This window comes from Erpetoichthys calabaricus, chromosome 3 (genome assembly GCF_900747795.2).
Source record: "Erpetoichthys calabaricus chromosome 3, fErpCal1.3, whole genome shotgun sequence".
NCBI classification, from domain to species: domain Eukaryota; kingdom Metazoa; phylum Chordata; class Cladistia; order Polypteriformes; family Polypteridae; genus Erpetoichthys; species Erpetoichthys calabaricus.
The window spans coordinates 161,890,011-161,908,089 of NC_041396.2; the positions used below are offsets into that span (position 1 = coordinate 161,890,011).

General features: G+C 35.3%; 2 long non-coding RNA genes across 2 annotated transcripts in view; one reads left to right on the forward strand and one right to left on the reverse strand.

Annotated features, from left to right (window-relative positions):
• The window catches only part of LOC114648437 (uncharacterized), a 33,187-nt gene extending 23,673 nt beyond the window's left edge, over positions 1-9,514 (reverse strand). The window contains exons 1-2 of the long non-coding RNA XR_003715700.2: positions 9,186-9,514; positions 6,736-6,832 (exon numbers count right to left, since the gene is read on the reverse strand). This is a non-coding gene — a long non-coding RNA (uncharacterized LOC114648437). The remainder of the gene's footprint in view (positions 1-6,735; positions 6,833-9,185) is intronic.
• A 4,122-nt stretch (positions 9,515-13,636) lies between these two features.
• Positions 13,637-18,079, forward strand: part of LOC114648436 (uncharacterized) — a 35,622-nt gene continuing 31,179 nt past the window's right edge. The window contains exon 1 of the long non-coding RNA XR_003715699.2: positions 13,637-14,671. This is a non-coding gene — a long non-coding RNA (uncharacterized LOC114648436). The remainder of the gene's footprint in view (positions 14,672-18,079) is intronic.

Consider the following 18,079-nt stretch of genomic DNA (forward strand, 5'->3'; position numbering starts at 1 on the left):
TTTTTTTTTCATTTTATCGTGCATAAATTTTATTCTTAGTGCATTACTACATTTGATTTTTTTACTTTGGTGCAGATTATATTTTTTTAAAAATAAGAGCACAAGAAAACAGTATTTTAAATTAAAGGAAAACACGTCTGAAGGACCGACTTTTGTGTCTGAAGTATCATTTAGTATGTCATGCGCTTCATTATTTATACATTGCTTTATAAGAGCAACCATATGGATTCCTACGTGATCATTATGTTTGTCCTTTTTAAACTAATTTTGAATGCAGTTATTTTTAATAGAAAATTAGAGAGAGAGAGAGAGCTCTCACACATCCATTCATCCATATAGTTCAAACCACCCTGTACCAATAGAGGGTCCCCGGGAGACTATGCTTTTTCAGGCAGCATTGAGCTTAAGGCAGGAGCTAACCCTGGACGGGGGCGGTAAGTTGAAGGCAGGACACATTCACACGCCCACACTAACTTATGCCGGGCCAATAAAAATTAGCCCATCAACTTAATGCTCAACACACAAATCTTTGTGATGTTGGAGAACATCTACTTCACACAAGAGGAGAATGTGGAAACTCAGAACAGAGACTGATCGGACAGAGATCTGAACCTAGTAACCTACACGACAATGCTGATGAACTTCAATTCAGAGCTAAAGTAAATTCAGTTATAAAACAGAACATTTTTTTTAGTTAGCGATTAAAACACCTTTCCAAACGTACACACAGATAAAGACAGCTCTCTCTCTCTCTCTCTCTCTCTCTCTCTCTCTCTATATATATATATATATATATATATAGTGGTTGTATATATATATATATATATATATACACACACACACACACACACATAAAAGTAATTTCGTTTGAGTCGTCTTCTACTTTAAGTGAGTGGGATCTTTAGGAGACGTCGAGGCCCTTCTGTTCATTGTTTCCAACAGACCTCTGTCTATATAAAAATGGCCATTTTGAGATTTTATTAGTCTTTAAAAGTTTGTAAATCACCACTTCAGCAATGAAGAAGAGCCAGTATGCACACATGTCTAAACATTTCCGCGCTGAAAAATACCCAGCGTTCAATATTTTTATATTTCCTATTCTATTTCTTTTCACATTTACTTCAATCCTACACGATGATTAAAATGCTAATAAAGAAATATAAAATCTAAAATTCAAGTAGACAGATGTGACTTTTTGACAAAGTAACATTTCATTAGAATTGTTTTCATGTAATGCATGCAAATTCTAATATTTTAGAATGACTTCAGCTATGAAAATTGCCGTGTAAATTGCTTAGCTGAGACACTACAGTATACAAATCATGTAGTTGAACACGGTCAGTTACAAGGGCTTAGCATTACACTTTTTGCAAAAGTTACTCTTTTTTCCCTCTATCTTTCCTGTGTGTGTAGAACAGGGGGGCTGACATTAGGCGAGACTTTTTTTTTTTTGCCCAACTGCAATTTCGTTTAGTTTCCCACGCATAACACTTTAGGGACAAATTGAAGCCGAACCTAAATAACAACATTTAAATCCTGCTTAAATTCCACATTGTCCAAAGAAAGCCGAGCCCATGGCAGATACCCAGTCGCTTCTCTGTTTCTGTCCTGCGGGAGGACACACACGTTGCGATCCAAGCATGAAATTTGTTTCATTACCACATAAAAGCCTCCCGGGATGCAGGAGAATAGAAGGGGAAAATAGGGCAGATTTGGGAACAATGAACTCTGAATGCGATGCTCTAACCTGTTATGTTCCATATCACAGAGCCATTGTCAGGGGGGTAGTTTTAAACTACTTAGTGTCTCCCACTCCACTGATCCTAACAGATAAAATGTAGTTCTTTCCGAATAAATCAAAACCTCGGATGTCATTTTGATGAGTCAAAAAAGTCTTCTCTCCCACAGATCAGTACTCGAGTACCCGTTGTCCTTGCCAGAGTCCGCATGCTCTTATTCCCACCGTTCGGTTTACTCGAAACCTATACTTTACTTTTAGGGTGTTTTTCCTTTCAGTTTTTTTTTCTCTGAGCATGATACTGCAAACCCGCTTTATACCGTCGCGATCTGTGAATAAACAGAGTCAGTAAACACAACAAAATCTAAAACCAAATTCCAAGAGGGTAAACTTACCACACTAACACGTCACACTTAGCAAATTTACACAGATATTATATTTCGTATACTCTTCATTTTAGCCATTATGCTTAACTGAATTTTTATAACGTTGATCGATATCTTGGTAAAATAATCATTTTTTTAAAACTAGCGCGGCTGTGAAATCTTTGCTTTGTGCTAAAGTCAACAGTGACAGAGTTTGAGCTCAAATAAATGCTGCGAAGTGGCGAGCCCATTTACAGAGCAGTCTGCGCAGCTGAGGCACAGCAAAGGCGGCAGGTACAAGCTTCTTTCACTTTTTATTTATGAACTTAATTGTTTCTGAACCTTTTTTATTAGTTGTGTCAGGGTTTGATATAGCATCCTGATAAATGCCATTCCGTATCATTGTTAATTGGTGCTTTGCATGTCAACAGTAGAAACTTTCCGCAGTCAGTATAATTTCCAGTAAAAGGTGCGAAGGACTCCGACATTTCCAGCACGGACTCAAATAAGGATATATAGGCGGCTTAGAGGCTTCTGTAGAATAATCCGAACTTTCAAAACAGCGCCTGTGTGATTTAGAAGAGGCAGAGACTGTCAGAACATTTATACCTGCGGATATAGAGGATAAAACAACGAAGAGATTATTTTATGAAGAAGATTCACGTCTAAAATAAACGCATTTAACATTCACATAAAATACATATATATTGCTACCTGGGTAAGTCCAGTGCATCCTTATTGTTATTGAGGTGTCCAGTCTCTTTTTTAGTTATCTGACTGAAGGTTTCATGTAAGCTATACATTTTTCGAGACACGCCTCGTAAATACACTAAGCAAAATCAAGTGGTTTACTTATGCCTTGCCCTTCAATATTTATCATTCATATTTTGCAAAATATTTTAATTATATAGTGCTATTTCAGAATTATGATGCATAATTAAGAGTTACAGTGCAATCAAGCCTTTTTCAAATTTACGTATAGAGAAATGCAAACGAGGCCTACTATCACTTGAAATTACAAATGGAACAGGAATCCAGTATTGTATTTGTATTTATTTATTTATGTATGCATATATTTATTTATTTTTACAATAATATTTGGTCTTTTGAGAATTACTCACTGCTGCCTGGAGAAACGCTTTGTGTCGTGTTGGCTGTGAGAACTTTGCTCTTGTTTTTAGGACTTATACAAATAAACACTTCACAACAAATTAACGCACAGACAACAGCAATGAGCTCCAACACTTGAAACTGTCCAATTTGCTGGAGTTTCACTCTTTAGACACACTTCACAATATAAGTCCTCACAACGTCAGGAAAAAATAGGACACGTGCGCACACAGAAATTCCAAATGGCGATACAATGTCCATTATACAGCAGCAGCTAAAGCTCAACAATCTAACGGGCATTTTGAGAATGTACAAAATGTTGAGAGTGAATTTTAAAAGTACTATATAATATTTTAATGTCTCATAGTACTCTATATTAAGCCTCACAACGATTTCGTCCAGCCATTCTAATTTTGCTCCTTAATTATTCGTGAATCTCGGGATAGATAGATAGATAGATAGATAGATAGATAGATAGATAGATAGATAGATAGATAGATAGATAGATAGATAGATAGATAGATAGATAGATAGATAGATAGATAGATAGATAGATAGGTTTTGTTTGTGTTAGCACCGCTGAATCATGCCCATGTCTTTGATCTTGACTTACTGAATCAGAGGAGCATGATTATATTTATTTCTAAACTTGATGGAAATATGTCAAATGACAGTGCTTGAATGAACACAACTATGTTACTGAATATATATATATATATATATATATATATATATATATATATATATATATATATATATATATGTATATATGTATATATATATATATGTATATGCTTACATATAACAACTGCTAACGAGTTGTATTTTTGGTTAAGGATCAAAACCTGTTAGTAGAGTTATTTGTTTAATAACACTATCTAAACCATTAAACAGTTGACTTAGTTTAAAAATTCTTTCTTTCTTTCTTTCTTTCTTTCTTTCTTTCTTTCTTTCTTTCTTTCTTTCTTTCTTTGGTTAAGGATCAAAACCTGCTAGTAGAGTTATTTGTTTAATAACACTATCTAAAGCATTAAACAGTTGACTTAGTTTAAAATTTTTCTTTCTTTCTTTCTTTCTTTCTTTCTTTCTTTCTTTCTTTCTTTCTTTCTTTCTTTCTTTCTTTCTTTCTTTTTTCTGTGATCCGGCTATATTTCTAGTACAAGACAGGATATGTGCAGGACTCTCAGAAAGGCTAATCGTTTTTAAATAATTAATACCCTCCTATTCCACTGGTAATGCAAGTTCTCGGATTTGTCAATTACTTGTCATTAAATGAGTGTATACCCACGTACTTCATTTCAGATCCTTTGATGGGGGAATAACCTCAGTCAAGCCCACTTCAGCGTTGAATTAAATGGGAATGGCCTTTTGATATCTGGGTTCAAAGGTATCAGGCTTCTTACTTTACACTGTGCATTAAAAAGCTAAAGTCATATCAGGAGTTACGCATCCTCCTGCCAAATTTTTCAGTTTGAAAATCAAATCATTAAACATTTCCATTTGAATGAAATTTCCTGTTTACATACGAATGTATTGAATATTTAGACACCCGATCGTGTAAATATCACTTGATTACAGTTTTCTATACACAGTTTAATGTGATCATCGTTGTTCTTAAGTGCTAAAAATGAAATGCAGTTCATCGCAGTAAACATACCGGGGGAGACTAAGATAAATAATGCCAAGAAAGAAATACTTTCTCTAAAAAATTTTAATTTCTATAGCTAAATTACATAAGTTAAATTAAAATAATAAGAATAATATATAGAGCTGTATATATGGATGACTGTGTGTGTATGTAATACATTCATTTTTCGATATAAATATATAAATTCAACATATTCATTTATTTAGAGAAAAGAATGAGATGAGCTTCAGAAGGTCTGTTTACATTACATCCAAGTAATTTACTGTTGCCTTGACAACAAGATTGGCCTAGTGCATAACGCTTGTTTGTTAATTTAATTTTATTTTGTTTTATTTTATTATAACTTAAGTAATGCGATTTAAAGTAATTTATACCAGTTATCATATTTTCAACAAACAATTACCTTCTTTTTTACGACGAAGAGTTCAAGAAACGATGTAATGCACTCAAACGTAAAAGAACTTCCCTTATACTTTTCAGTCTTGGGCTATATTTCAATAAAACCACGAGGGATCTATCTATCTATCTATCTATCTATCTATCTATCTATCTATCTATCTATCTATCTATCTATCTATCTATCATCTTAGTTATCATGTCACAGCTGTTATATTTATGATTGCAAGTGGACGCAAAAATAAAATTTGATTTGGTTGTTGGGAAAATGTTTAAAATCATAAATTTGCTCTGGTTGAGTGGTGCTTAGGCGTATTCTCTTTTGTTTCATGTTTCATGATTTTAGTACTGATAGTAAATCCTCTTCATTTTATTAATACGACTGAATTCTGAAGCATAATCTTTTTCTATTTCACTTATTTCATTTTGTTCAAACAGTTCATTTCTTAATTATTCATTAATCTCATAAGGATAAATCTGATGATTATACTCAAAGAGAATAAAGGCTAATCTTGGACAGCAATGATGTATCGAATATTTCACACCTGAACCTCAAAGACGAACGAGAACTTTCATGTCTGTGAATGAATTTTGTAAAAATTTAAGGCGACACTTTTAAAACGATATTGCTTGATCCTAACTCTACCGAAACACGACAGGTTCATTTTTAACATTGCCAATATGTTTCTCAGAAATGATGGCTACATGAAACATACAAGATGCGAAAGTGTATCCCTGCAGAGCCTGGAACACCCAAGTCGAGTCGCGTCTCCTGGGAGACTGCGGGATGCCCGTCTTACAAGCTGTAATTCTGCTTTAGCCTATTGGAGGGGTGGGACAGTTCACACTATCCCGACTTAACTCCTCTCTCTTTGGAAAGACTTCTAATCCCATATCTTAGCGGAGGAAAGCATCTATCCCACAGTATATTAAAGGACAACACAGACACATTTTAAAGCTGCTCTCGTTAAAGTTCACTTTGAGCCGCATCATCTATTTCGCCGCCCTCTCTGGACCACTTTCTGTCTGTATGTGACAATCAGTTTAATAAAGTCAGTGGTTAAGCGAAAAACTATTATCCGCCCGACTTTCGCTTCACTTTCCGTTAAATTTATTTTATTGGTGCATTGCATCGAAGAGCGCATGATAAGAAAATGCATCCAATAAGGAAAATACGATAAAGATCTTTACTGTTGTTTCTGCTGTAGCTGCTTTAAGACAGATCTACTAGTATACCTGGTGATGATAAATTTTATTTTTGAGCAGACATTTACGCATTCATTGGGTGACGTCAAAATGTAATAAAATACATTTTTGCAGGGCAGTTTAAAATAAGAAAAATAACCATTTTAAATATTTCTAAAGCCACTTTCTTTCTTACTTTATTACATTTTCTAATTAATTCGTTCATTTCTATATGTCAGGTCTTTCATTCTTTGAGGTCCCTTTTGTATCATATATCATATCATATATCTTACCGTGAGCGCGGGTGTACACGAGTGCGTCCTGTCCAGTGTTTGTTCCCGCCTTGCCCCGAGTGCTGCTGGGATCGGCTTCTGCTTGCACTGCCCAGAACTGAAATACAGGATTAAACACTTTACAAATTCGTAATACACTACTGAACTGAACAACTCAAAATACACAGTGATCCAGAATTCACACTTCCTTCGGCTGATATACTTTATGAACAAAATATCAAACGTTTGATAAATGTTTTAATATTTATATAATATTCCTGCACAGATCGTGCAATGACTTATTGTGTAGTGCGCATCCCGAAAATTACCTTCAAGCTTAAATGAAATAGAAATATTAATTTAAACGGTGCCATTTATCATTTTAACGAATTTATTTGTTATTTTTGGATAAAATGTACCATACCCTGTCAGTACAGAAGTTAGAACTTTTTTTTTTCATGAATATCACGAAAGGAGGACGGCGGGAAGTTCGAGTCGGTCAGACCAAACTGCAGTTGACCGGATAAAGTCGGACAGTAAAAGGGCATGTGGCGACTGCTCTTTGCAAAGTTTAATTAAACTAGTTTTATAAATATGTCACCATTTTCAGTTACTTTGCAAGAGGGAAGAAGGAAGGATCATAGAGATAGTGAAAGAAAGAGACGAACGCTGATGTTCGAAAAGAAGTTTAAGTTTTAAAAAGCACGGCATGAGTTGTTGCGAATTTTTAAATGAGATTAGAGAAAGAGGCACGTGAGTCAATACATTCAGGTAAAGAGTAGCAAAAAACAAATGTTTCTGGGTAAATTTGGTTTTGGTACATTCTCCAGTTAAATGGAAGGAAGAGCACGAATAATAATGAATAAATAACTTTAAATAACGTGTATTGTAGGTAGCCGTGTATTTTAATCTTCAGTTTAAGCCTAATGAGAGCCATAATGAAATTAGTTGAAATAATAAGTAGTTAATAAAGAGAGCACAACTTAATTTGTTCTCATATTGCACTATATCCTAGAAAACCACGGTGATCCAAATGGAATACATCGAATGAGTTTTCTTAAGTACACGCATCAAAATGATTTTGAATACAAATCTTTCAGAAGCACGTTTTAAGTTAAGAAAAAAAAACGTTCTGGAGAAATACGCGATGCTAACAGCTTCCTTTACAACCTGAATATTTTACATTTTATATTATTGGTTTAAAGGGTCGATGTTGTGATATGTACAGTGGAGGGTGAACTTCTTACTTGAATGTGCTAATCAACATGCAACACGTCACCACTCTTCAGCTCCACGATAGTGAGTACAACTACAATACCTTACCTTGAAACTTTACTTGCTGTCACCAGCTACTATTAGGAGACGTGTTACGTTACATTTCGATGCTTTCCTTCGAATTAGTGGACACAGTTTTATTCAGACGACATTACGCTGTATTTATCAATTGGACTGATTAATACTTATATTATATTATTGTTCCGTTCTAAACTCTATTCCAAGTCTACCTGGTTATTTAAGAATAACAATGAGAGATCAGTTACTTATTGTTCTGCGCTTTTATTTATGAAATTGTGTTTCTGGCAATTGTCCAAAAATGAAGTTTATATATTTTTTAAATATATTGATGTTTCATTGCAATTTAAGTGTTGCGTATCCATTTTAATGATTCGCTGACACTCAAAATGTAAAGTTCCCTTTAGAAGAGATTTAGCATGAAGAGGAAACTACAATAATTTTGACATTTTATCGCAGACTTTTGGGGTTATTACATAAATACAGTACCTAATTGAAAACCGTTAAATATTCATATACTAACGCAATACAATATGGGACACAGAAAGAAGAAACCCTAAACGATTAAAATATCAGACTGGTGAAAATTTAAAAACAATGCTATTAAATTGCGTTTTTTTTTTTGTTTTTTTTTAAGCAAAAACTTACTTAGTTCCATTCATTAGCATTAGATGTTTTAATTTAGTGGTGGTTTTGATAAAGGCGCCAGCATATTCACAATGTTAAAAATGTGGCAGGTTTAAAACAAATAAAATCAAATGAATTGTTTCCATATTCCACACAGCAATAGTAATACATACGATAAAGATAATTATTAGCATTTTTCAAATCCGTTAAAGTTTTAATTTCTAGGGACTTGCGTTGTGATTGAATTTAGCCGAGGTTTTTTTTTTAATATATACGAAAGTCTCATCAGCTCTTCAAATCGGTAATAAATACATAAAAATTGTATTTTGCATGGCAATGAATTGTGATTAATTAATTTCATGTAGTTAATTTCGAATGTGTCACTTTTTACAAATTACATTTAGCGTAAACTCTAAAAAAGTACATGTTGTAGCCATAAATTGTTTTAAAAGCTATTTTATGGGATTTTTTTTGTCATTGTTTATCCACTTTGAATCAGAAGTGAAAGTGACGGTGTAGCAGTGGTCAGCACTACTGCCTCACAGCTTTACCTGCCTGGTGTCCAGTCTCGTCTTGGTGACCTATTTCGTGCCCACACATGACGGTTGCATTCTATCTCCTAAAGTTGCGACTTTTAGTCTGACCGGTGACTCCGAATCAGCCTGGTGTGAATGATTGTCAATGTGTGCTTGAAGGTGCTCAGCCATGCTTTCCAAATTCAGGTTCTCCTGCATTCAGCTGTTGTCTTACTCCCAATGCTTCCGGGATATACTCCGGCTTCCCACGCGACCCTGAAATTGTGCAAACCGTGGCGCATGGCAGCTATGTCTTTGTGAAATAATATGCATTTGCAACCAGAAATTCGAAAGGAGAATAAAACATTGGCAGGTACATTTTAGGACAATTAAAAAAAAATTGAGCTGAAAAATTGCAAATGCTTCCAAAATTCCTGTAAATTTATCTTGTCTAAGTTTTGGCAGTATTGTACATTCATTAAAGGACTGGGAATTTCAAAAATAGAATACAGAGCACCTGGAGATTTACAGGTGATTTTAAGGGCAGACATATAATGTTTGGTCCAGTAGCACATGACACAAGGTAGGAACCAGTCTTGGCCAGAGCACTAGTCTATCACAGGGCATGCTCACATGCACACACCTACAATTGCTCAATAAGGCTATTTTAAGTTTGCAAATTAGCTTAAAATGTTAATCTTTAAGATGCCAGAGGAATTAATAGTATCCAGAGAAAACTGACACAGACATGTCAAGGAGGTGTAAACTCTGTATAGGAAGTGACTGGGCAGGCATTTCAACCTGGGACCCTAGAGCTGTGAGACAGGAGTACTAACTACTGCACCATCAGTATCATTTGGAATTGGATTTAATGTTAAAGTTGTAAATGGTATCATATTACTTCAACTAATAGACATATCTCTATTCAGGGAAAACTGAAAGTAGAACTGGAGATTGTTTTATATCTAATTTATGTTATGGACCTGGTATTCTGTCTTTGTATGGCAATTACTGGTGAATACACTGTGCTTTCCTTTTTATAACAGAGACAGATAGACACAAAAAGTAACTGAAGTCTTCTCTATCCTTTGCAGCATCAGGAAACATACTTTGCTTTAGTATTTTGCAAATCTATTAAACCTAAATTCATTTCAAGAATAAAGAAAAGATGCTAAGAGACTATATTTAAATATATAATGATGGGAACTGAAAAATAATTGAATTCAGCTGGACATGCTATTGTCCGTGGCTGGCAATGCTGACTTTCATCTGCAAGAGACTGGGTTTGCATTCAAGTCTGACTACTATCTTTGGGGAATGCACATCCCCAACACTGTGTACAATGAAATGTGTTAAGTTTTCCCCGCATACTCTGGTTTTCTTCCCATATTCCAAAGAAGTGCATATCAGGTTAGCTAACATATTTAAATGTACTATTAATATGTATTCAGCAATGGACTCACATTCTGCCTACACTTTTAAAAATACAGATCCTTCAATGGAACTTTATGGTTCTTTACAGGGTTGTGTAGTTCCACATAGAACCATTATTTGACAAAGCATCATTTCATTCTGGGCAGGGTTGTTTGCATACAAAGTTGGTTCTTTCTGCTTTGAAAAACTTCCTAATATGTAGAAAAAACTGAAATTTTTATGGTAGGCAACCTAGCAGGGCAGTAACAGATTATGAAAACTAGGACCTAGCCTGTATGTTGCAAGAATCCTTTTAAAAGCATGAGTCACTGGTATTACACAGATCTGTTATCATTAAGTCATGGTTATTTACTTTGTGCAGCCTGTTACAGATATAAATTAATACAAGTTTTCTCTGGAACCTTGATATGGATGGGTATTTTGGGAAACAAAAATGGTTCTATTATGGCATTGTGTTGGAGGACCACTCTGGCACCTTTATTTTTAAACATATAGGGTTGGTTTGTGCTTTGCTCCCAGCATTTAAGAGTCCTTTTCTGTATTTCTGAATTTCAGTTTGCTTCTTGGATTACGATGGATATTTTGTACTAGATATACAGTATATAATTTCTGGTTTAAATTAGCTTGACTTTTGTCAAATAGAATTTTAACCACCTAAAGTTATATATATATATATATATATATATATATATATATATATATATATATATATATATATATATATATATATATATATATATAAACCATTCAACTGTGATTCATTTTTTTGTTCCATAAATGGTTATACAATCTGGTCTCTTTTGTAGAAGAGCATTGTTTAATTGAGGTTTAATCAATGTAAAGAATATATTGAAGTTCTACAGCATAGCAACAGCTATAACAACAATAAATTGGAGAATAAATTAAAGGGTTGACCAAAGGTGAAAGAATTAGTAACTGCAACACAGAATTTATTTACTAGTGAAGTCCAACACTCCTGTTAAACATGAACTGCGATAATTAGTTGGGTGTGACACATAGCCATTAAGTGCTTTCTTCCATGTTTCATCTCATGCTATATACAAAACAAACCATAAAGTGTGATGAGCTCAGAACAAGCTGACTACACTGCATTGATGTCACCAGCCCATGGACAAAATCACTGGATGCCTCCCGGTCTAGAGGTATGTTACAGCTCAGCAGGCTGGTTTTTCAATTTTAAGAAGTTTACAGGATGAAGGGGTTGCATACTTGATTTGTAAGAAATAAGTAAGGGTAGGTGCATCATGAGAAAAGAAAAGAATGTTAAGATGACTGCTGGAAATGAATGATTGTTGTAGAAGTATTGGCAATAGGTTTTCAGCATACTGTATGTTTTAGACTAAGTTCTCTTCTTGTTATTGTTCTATGTGTATGAAAAATAGCTATGGCATTATCTTTGGAAGTTGCAGACATATATAACAACACTCTAGCTTCATTGCCATTCTTTATTAGTAACTAAGCTAGCATGTTTTGTAAAGTGAGTGATATTCTGACTTACTTATTTAAATACTGGAAAGCAGCACTGGCTTTGACTTACTAATTCAATGAGTTTGGATTTTAAACAGATGAATGAATGTGGACAGGCAAGCACATATTTTATATGATGGGCACTGCATCTGGAGAGTGCTCTTTGGTTTCAGTTAATCATGTGACCCCCCATCTTCTCTGCGACATTTTTTCATATTACATTTTATTTCCTATGTCTGAGTAAGCTAGGTTTCTTTATTCTTTGGCACAATGACAAAAATTGGATTCAGTAATTATAAGTCATTAAAATTTTCCAAAGTTAGACCACACTGGTTAACTAATGGGTATGTTTATTCAGCTATAGATAAACTTCTGCAAACAAAACTCCTCCTTCTTTATTGGTGGGATGCCATGCCCTGAGGAACTATCTCTTTTTTTTTTTTTTTTTTAAGAGATAAGCATCTGTACTACTTTGGATCGCTTCATTTGCATAAAATATGCATTTTTGGTAGAATGTCTACCATTCTAACATTTGTTTGAAAAAAATACATATTTCTAATCTATATTTGCCAATATACTTGTTCAGATTTAGGTGTGCATGGAAGCACTTACATTTTTAAAGTAAATATGGAAGTTTGCATTTAGGTGAAAGTGTATTTTCTACCAGAGTCCCTTGGGACAAAATTCAACAATCAACTTTGTCGATGTGTCATCTGTTCTATGATATTGGATGATTAGATATTGTGAGGTACTGAGCTTTCCACTGATCAGCATCTGTTGATGAACTGGCTTAGTTGGATAAAGTAGTGGATGGACAGTTCAGAATGGACAGTAGGAAAAACTAGTGCATACCCTTTGTTCAGAATTAGTTTATCTCTTCTCCCCAGAGGAGCTTATCCTGCCTCTTTAGTTTCGTCAATGATACGTAGCCTACATTTTCCATTTTCAAGACATCAGAAGTGAAGCTAGCTGCAATGATTTATGGCCAAAAGGTTGTTAGTAGTGCTTGAAGTGGGCCAGTACTCACTGGTACACAGTACCAGCTCCTCTTCCATTTTCAACATAGAGTACCGGCACCTCTTCATGAATCTTCACAGGTGACATGCTCTCCAATCAACAGCCATTATATCTCAAAGACACAATGATGTAAGATTCACCGTACTTGCACATTTCCTTACAGTACCCAAGACCTGCTTGTGAACAACAGTAGCAAGTTGAAGAAAGAGGACTTCTGTGAAATGTTTGACTAGGAGGTGTCAAAAAGCCATATAGTCAGCAGTTGGAGCAGTGACAAAAACACTTGTGTTGCATACACACCAGACATATCCATCTTCAGTAAGCCCTTTGGTTTTCTCCTTGTGCACCATCTCAGATTCAACTCTTGTTGGCAAAAATTCATGTCCAAAACTATTCACTTGGCTTATCAAGAGTTTATCTTACTATGGAAATGGAACTCAGTAAACCCTCAAAAATAACTTCAATTCAGCCACTTGTACTTGTGAAATGATTCTTTCAGTGACTACAAAGAATTCATAGGGAAAGATAAGTAAGAATGAGGGCACACACTTACCTGCAAATGAATGGCTTTGTTTAAGATTTTAATGTATGTTTTATCACCCCTGTCCAAAACAACATTTACAAAATATGATGCTACAGCATAAATTAATCGGTCAGTTCCATGATCACCTCTACCTTCACTTGTGAACAAGAATGTTTTAAGTAACACTCCTGGAAACTGTCTCTGCTTAGAAATATTGAAATTCATGTATTAGTTCTTCCCAAGAAAAGCAGCCATGAAAACTCTTCTGAACTTAATAAATGAACTATTTCAGAAACAAAGGCAATCATTAACTGTTTCCAGTACAACCTCTTTTACCATTTTGGTGTTTAACTCCTTTAGGGCTAAATGTTGACATGTAGCCTTGGGGGCGGATGTTGACTAAAGTCGACCTCCAGGGGCAAAGGGGAAAAAAAAAAGTTGTAAACGTTGATGAACTCACCGTTATGTTATAGGTAGACCTTCTTTGCTAGGAGGACTGTTAGACTCTTTGACTTGATGTCAAATCCCTGTGTTTACCTGAGTATCGTAGTCTAAACAACATCTAGAACGGCAGTGACATTGGGTGAGGGAGCGAATCGAATGTGCAAAGCAAAATACTCTGTGTTTATTATTTATTTTTTATGTATTATTGCTGAATCAAACCCTAATTTATCAAACTCTGATTTTGATTGAAGTGATGTGAAGATCGAAAAACAAAAGTCAGGTACCTGCCTCAGCTGATCGGTCCCCAGCTGATCATGCAGCTGATGTGCCTATAGCAACGTTCGCCTGGGAGAACTACACAGACACTTATCGAACTCCGATTTTGATGCAAATGATATGGAAATTAAAAAACGAAAGACAGGTAACTTCATCAGTTGATTGGTTCCAGATGATCAAGGATTACACAGACATAGATCCGTGGGAGGCAAACTGGCAGCTGGACTTTATCAAATGACACGGTGTGGTAGTGGACACTGCAGATTACCAGCCGCTTGACTACTTTAAGCTGTTTTTTTCCAGAAAGTGCCTTTCAGCTTATGAGGGATGAGACAAACAGGTGTGTATTAAGTATGTAATAAGTATGTGAATTTACATACTGTAGGAGCTCATGGAAATTAAAACAGTGAAATTTGTCATAAATAAGTACTTTTTTTTTATTTATGTGTGAAACCATTGCTTTGTGCGCTTTTCAGAAAACTGAATTTTTTGCGAAAATATTCAGCCCTGGGACAAAAAGAAAAAAAAAAAATCATTATCTCTAAAAGAGTTAAGATATGTTCAGCAATTGTTTTGCCTGCCAAAATGAGCTCACCAGTAAGTGGTAATAACTAGACAGCACAACATCTATAGTATCTTTACCAGAATGCCTAGAATTTAGATCTTTAGGATTGGATAACTCTTGAGCATCCGGTTCATTTATGAGCAGCCTCATATTTGAACATAGTCTATGTTATTTGACATTTCATGACTAGAAGAGAAATCCAATAACTATTCACCATTTGGATTCAGTTTAGGCAACTTAATGTTCCTTATAATGCCTGTCCTTGCACCTTTATCATTCTACACATGAAAGTTGAAGATTTCTAGTAGTGCTACAGCCTTGCTGGGTACACTTCAAAGGCCAAATACTCTTAATTATTGTAAGGTGCATACATACTGACAACAAAGAAAGTTTACTCTGTGCAACTCAAAGGCAATACTTTGTGTTGAATTTAGGATGAATCTACTGTATGCAGCCAGTATTTAAATCTCCATCAAGTTTTCTTATTCTGTCCCCATTTGAGACGTCTGATAGGTCTGTCCTACTCATTCCTGTCATCAGACTAGCCCAACCCCAACAATTTTCCTTTTAAGATAGTGAGCCCTCATAGGACCTTCATGTGACTACTTTTTGGGTGAATACTAGCTAGGCTACATGGGTCATCCAACACCTGATGTTTACTGGGGAACACCACCCAATGGCCAGGATTCAAAAGCAAATCACAATGGCATTCATATTAATACTTATTTATAGTACATGATTATACAAATCAAATCAATTTAGCATGATTAAGCTCAGTAGGGTCACAAGGATCCTGGCAATATGGCTTTAAAGAACATCAAAGCTACAAAAAATCACATTGGTAGTATAAAAGAAAATCAACAAAGATCTTAAAGTGAGTTTTAAAAATTAAAGTGTTTTTTTATAATTTATAATAATTATATCATTTATATTTTTTAATTTATAAATGTTGCATTATGACGCAGGTATTTTTTTTCTTTTTTGTCAGTAAGTTGGTATATATATGTAAACTAAAACAGGTGCAAAGATTTGAAAAGAGTCTAAATTTAAAAAATCAAAAAATCAGGGCCTCTAAACAGATGTACAATCAAACATTCGACCAAGAACACTAAAACTCACAACATAAAAGCAGAAAAGTCCAACTGAAGTTTTACTTAATCATAGTGTGGGGCCGTCCAACTCCTGATATATTTTCCAACCTAGGAATGACTCATTGTGAAAAAGTATTAAACTTTCTATGTCTTTTCTCTAAACAAAACCCATGCTTTTTTATTTAAATGTTTTTTGTAATAATTTTCCAAAAAAAAAACCCCAGAAATCTCTTCTCTTGCACAAAACAACAAACTGACAACACATTCTCTTTTCATATTCTTATCTCTGTTCTTATGTGTCAGCACAATTGCACATCAAAACACTTCACTGAGATTGTCAGAGCACAAAGTAAGGGAAAGGGCGCACACATGACATCAAACAAATGAGAAAACATCAAATATAAAAAAACAGTGCATAAATATGCTCAAAAACCCCTAGATCCTGAAAGATAAATACAACTGTACATAAATTGTATTTCTGGAGCAGAATTCTATTTATTTCAGCCAGGCATGCTGCTAGGTTTAGCACTTATTAGGGACTTAGTACCCTCTCTGATAAAGCTGCTATTCTTATGAGTAGGTGAGATGGAAGAAAAAGTGGAGAGGGAACTCCATGGAGTTTTTGCCTAGTTGAAGAGTGGGGGTACCCCATGGAGTTTCACACAAATCATCCATGCATGTCAGAATGCAGGACAGGAAGAAGGAGTGGCTGGGTTCTAGAAGTTTAGGATCTAATGCCCTGGAAGCCCCCATAATGATGCCACTGATATCGGTACAGACTCACCATAACAGAATTTTTGTTATTTTGTAGCATGTACAGTACATGTAAAATAACTAATTGAGCCATTCAGCACAGTTCTTTGTTGAGTCAGATGTACAGCTAGGTACTCCTTCATTTCCAAAGGATTATATCTCTGTTCCTATTCAGTTTTAAGAATTTAGTTGACACAGACCTCTTTCCAATGCATTCACTTCAATTATGAAGTGATACATTATACATTACATTTAATACTACTGTGAAAATGCCTGAGAAATAAAGTTTTTCTTAGTGAGATTTCATTCATTTATAGACACAGGTAAAATACATATTGAAAGTTTAGAAAATTATGATATTTTCATATACTGTGTGTAGCAAGCATGATTAGTTTTGAAAAATGAAGTAATCATAATGTAAAAATTAAAGTGTCTAAAGGATGGATCCTTTGTTTTTGGAGCTAAAATCTTTCTGAAGTTGTTTAATAAGGTGTTGAAGAAGAACAAAACAATAGTCTGTACAAAAAAAATATTGACAAATATGTCTTCACTGGCAAAGATTGTATTTTCAAGAGCGCTCTGGAGCAGGTTTTCATCCAGGATGTCTCTGTACATTGCTGCAGTCATCTTTCCCTTTATCCTGACTAGTCTCCCAGTTCCTGCCACTGGAAAACATCCCCACAGCATGATGCTGCCACCACCATGCTTCACTGTAGGGATGGTACCAGGTTTTCTCCAAATGTGACGCCTGGCATTCACACCAAAGAGTTCAATCTTTGTCTCATCAGACCAGAGAATTTTGTTTTTCATGGTCTGAGAGTCCTTCTGGTGCCTTTTGGCAAACTCCAGGTGGGCTGCCATGTGCCTTTTACTAAGGAGTGGCTTCTGTCTGGCCACTGTACCATACAGGCCTGATTGGTGGATTGCTGCAGAGATGGTTGTTCTTCTGGAAGGTTCTCCTCTCTCCACAGAGCTCTGGAGCTCTGACAGAGTGACCATCGGGTTCTCGGTCACCTCCCTGACTAAGGCCCTTCTCCCCCAATTGCTCAGTTTAGATGGCCGGCCAGCTCTAGGAAGAGTCCTGGTGGTTTCGAACTTCTTCCACTTATGGATGATGGAGGCCACTGTGCTCATTGGAACCTTCAAAGCAGCAGAAATTTTTCTGTAACCTTCCCCAGATATGTGCCTCGAGACAATCCTGTCTCTGAGGTCTACAGACAATTCCTTTGACTTCATGCTTGGTTTGTGCTCTGACATGAACTGTCAACTATGGGACCTTATAGGTATAGACAGGTGTGTGCCTTTCCAAATCATGTCCAGTCAACTGAATTTACTACAG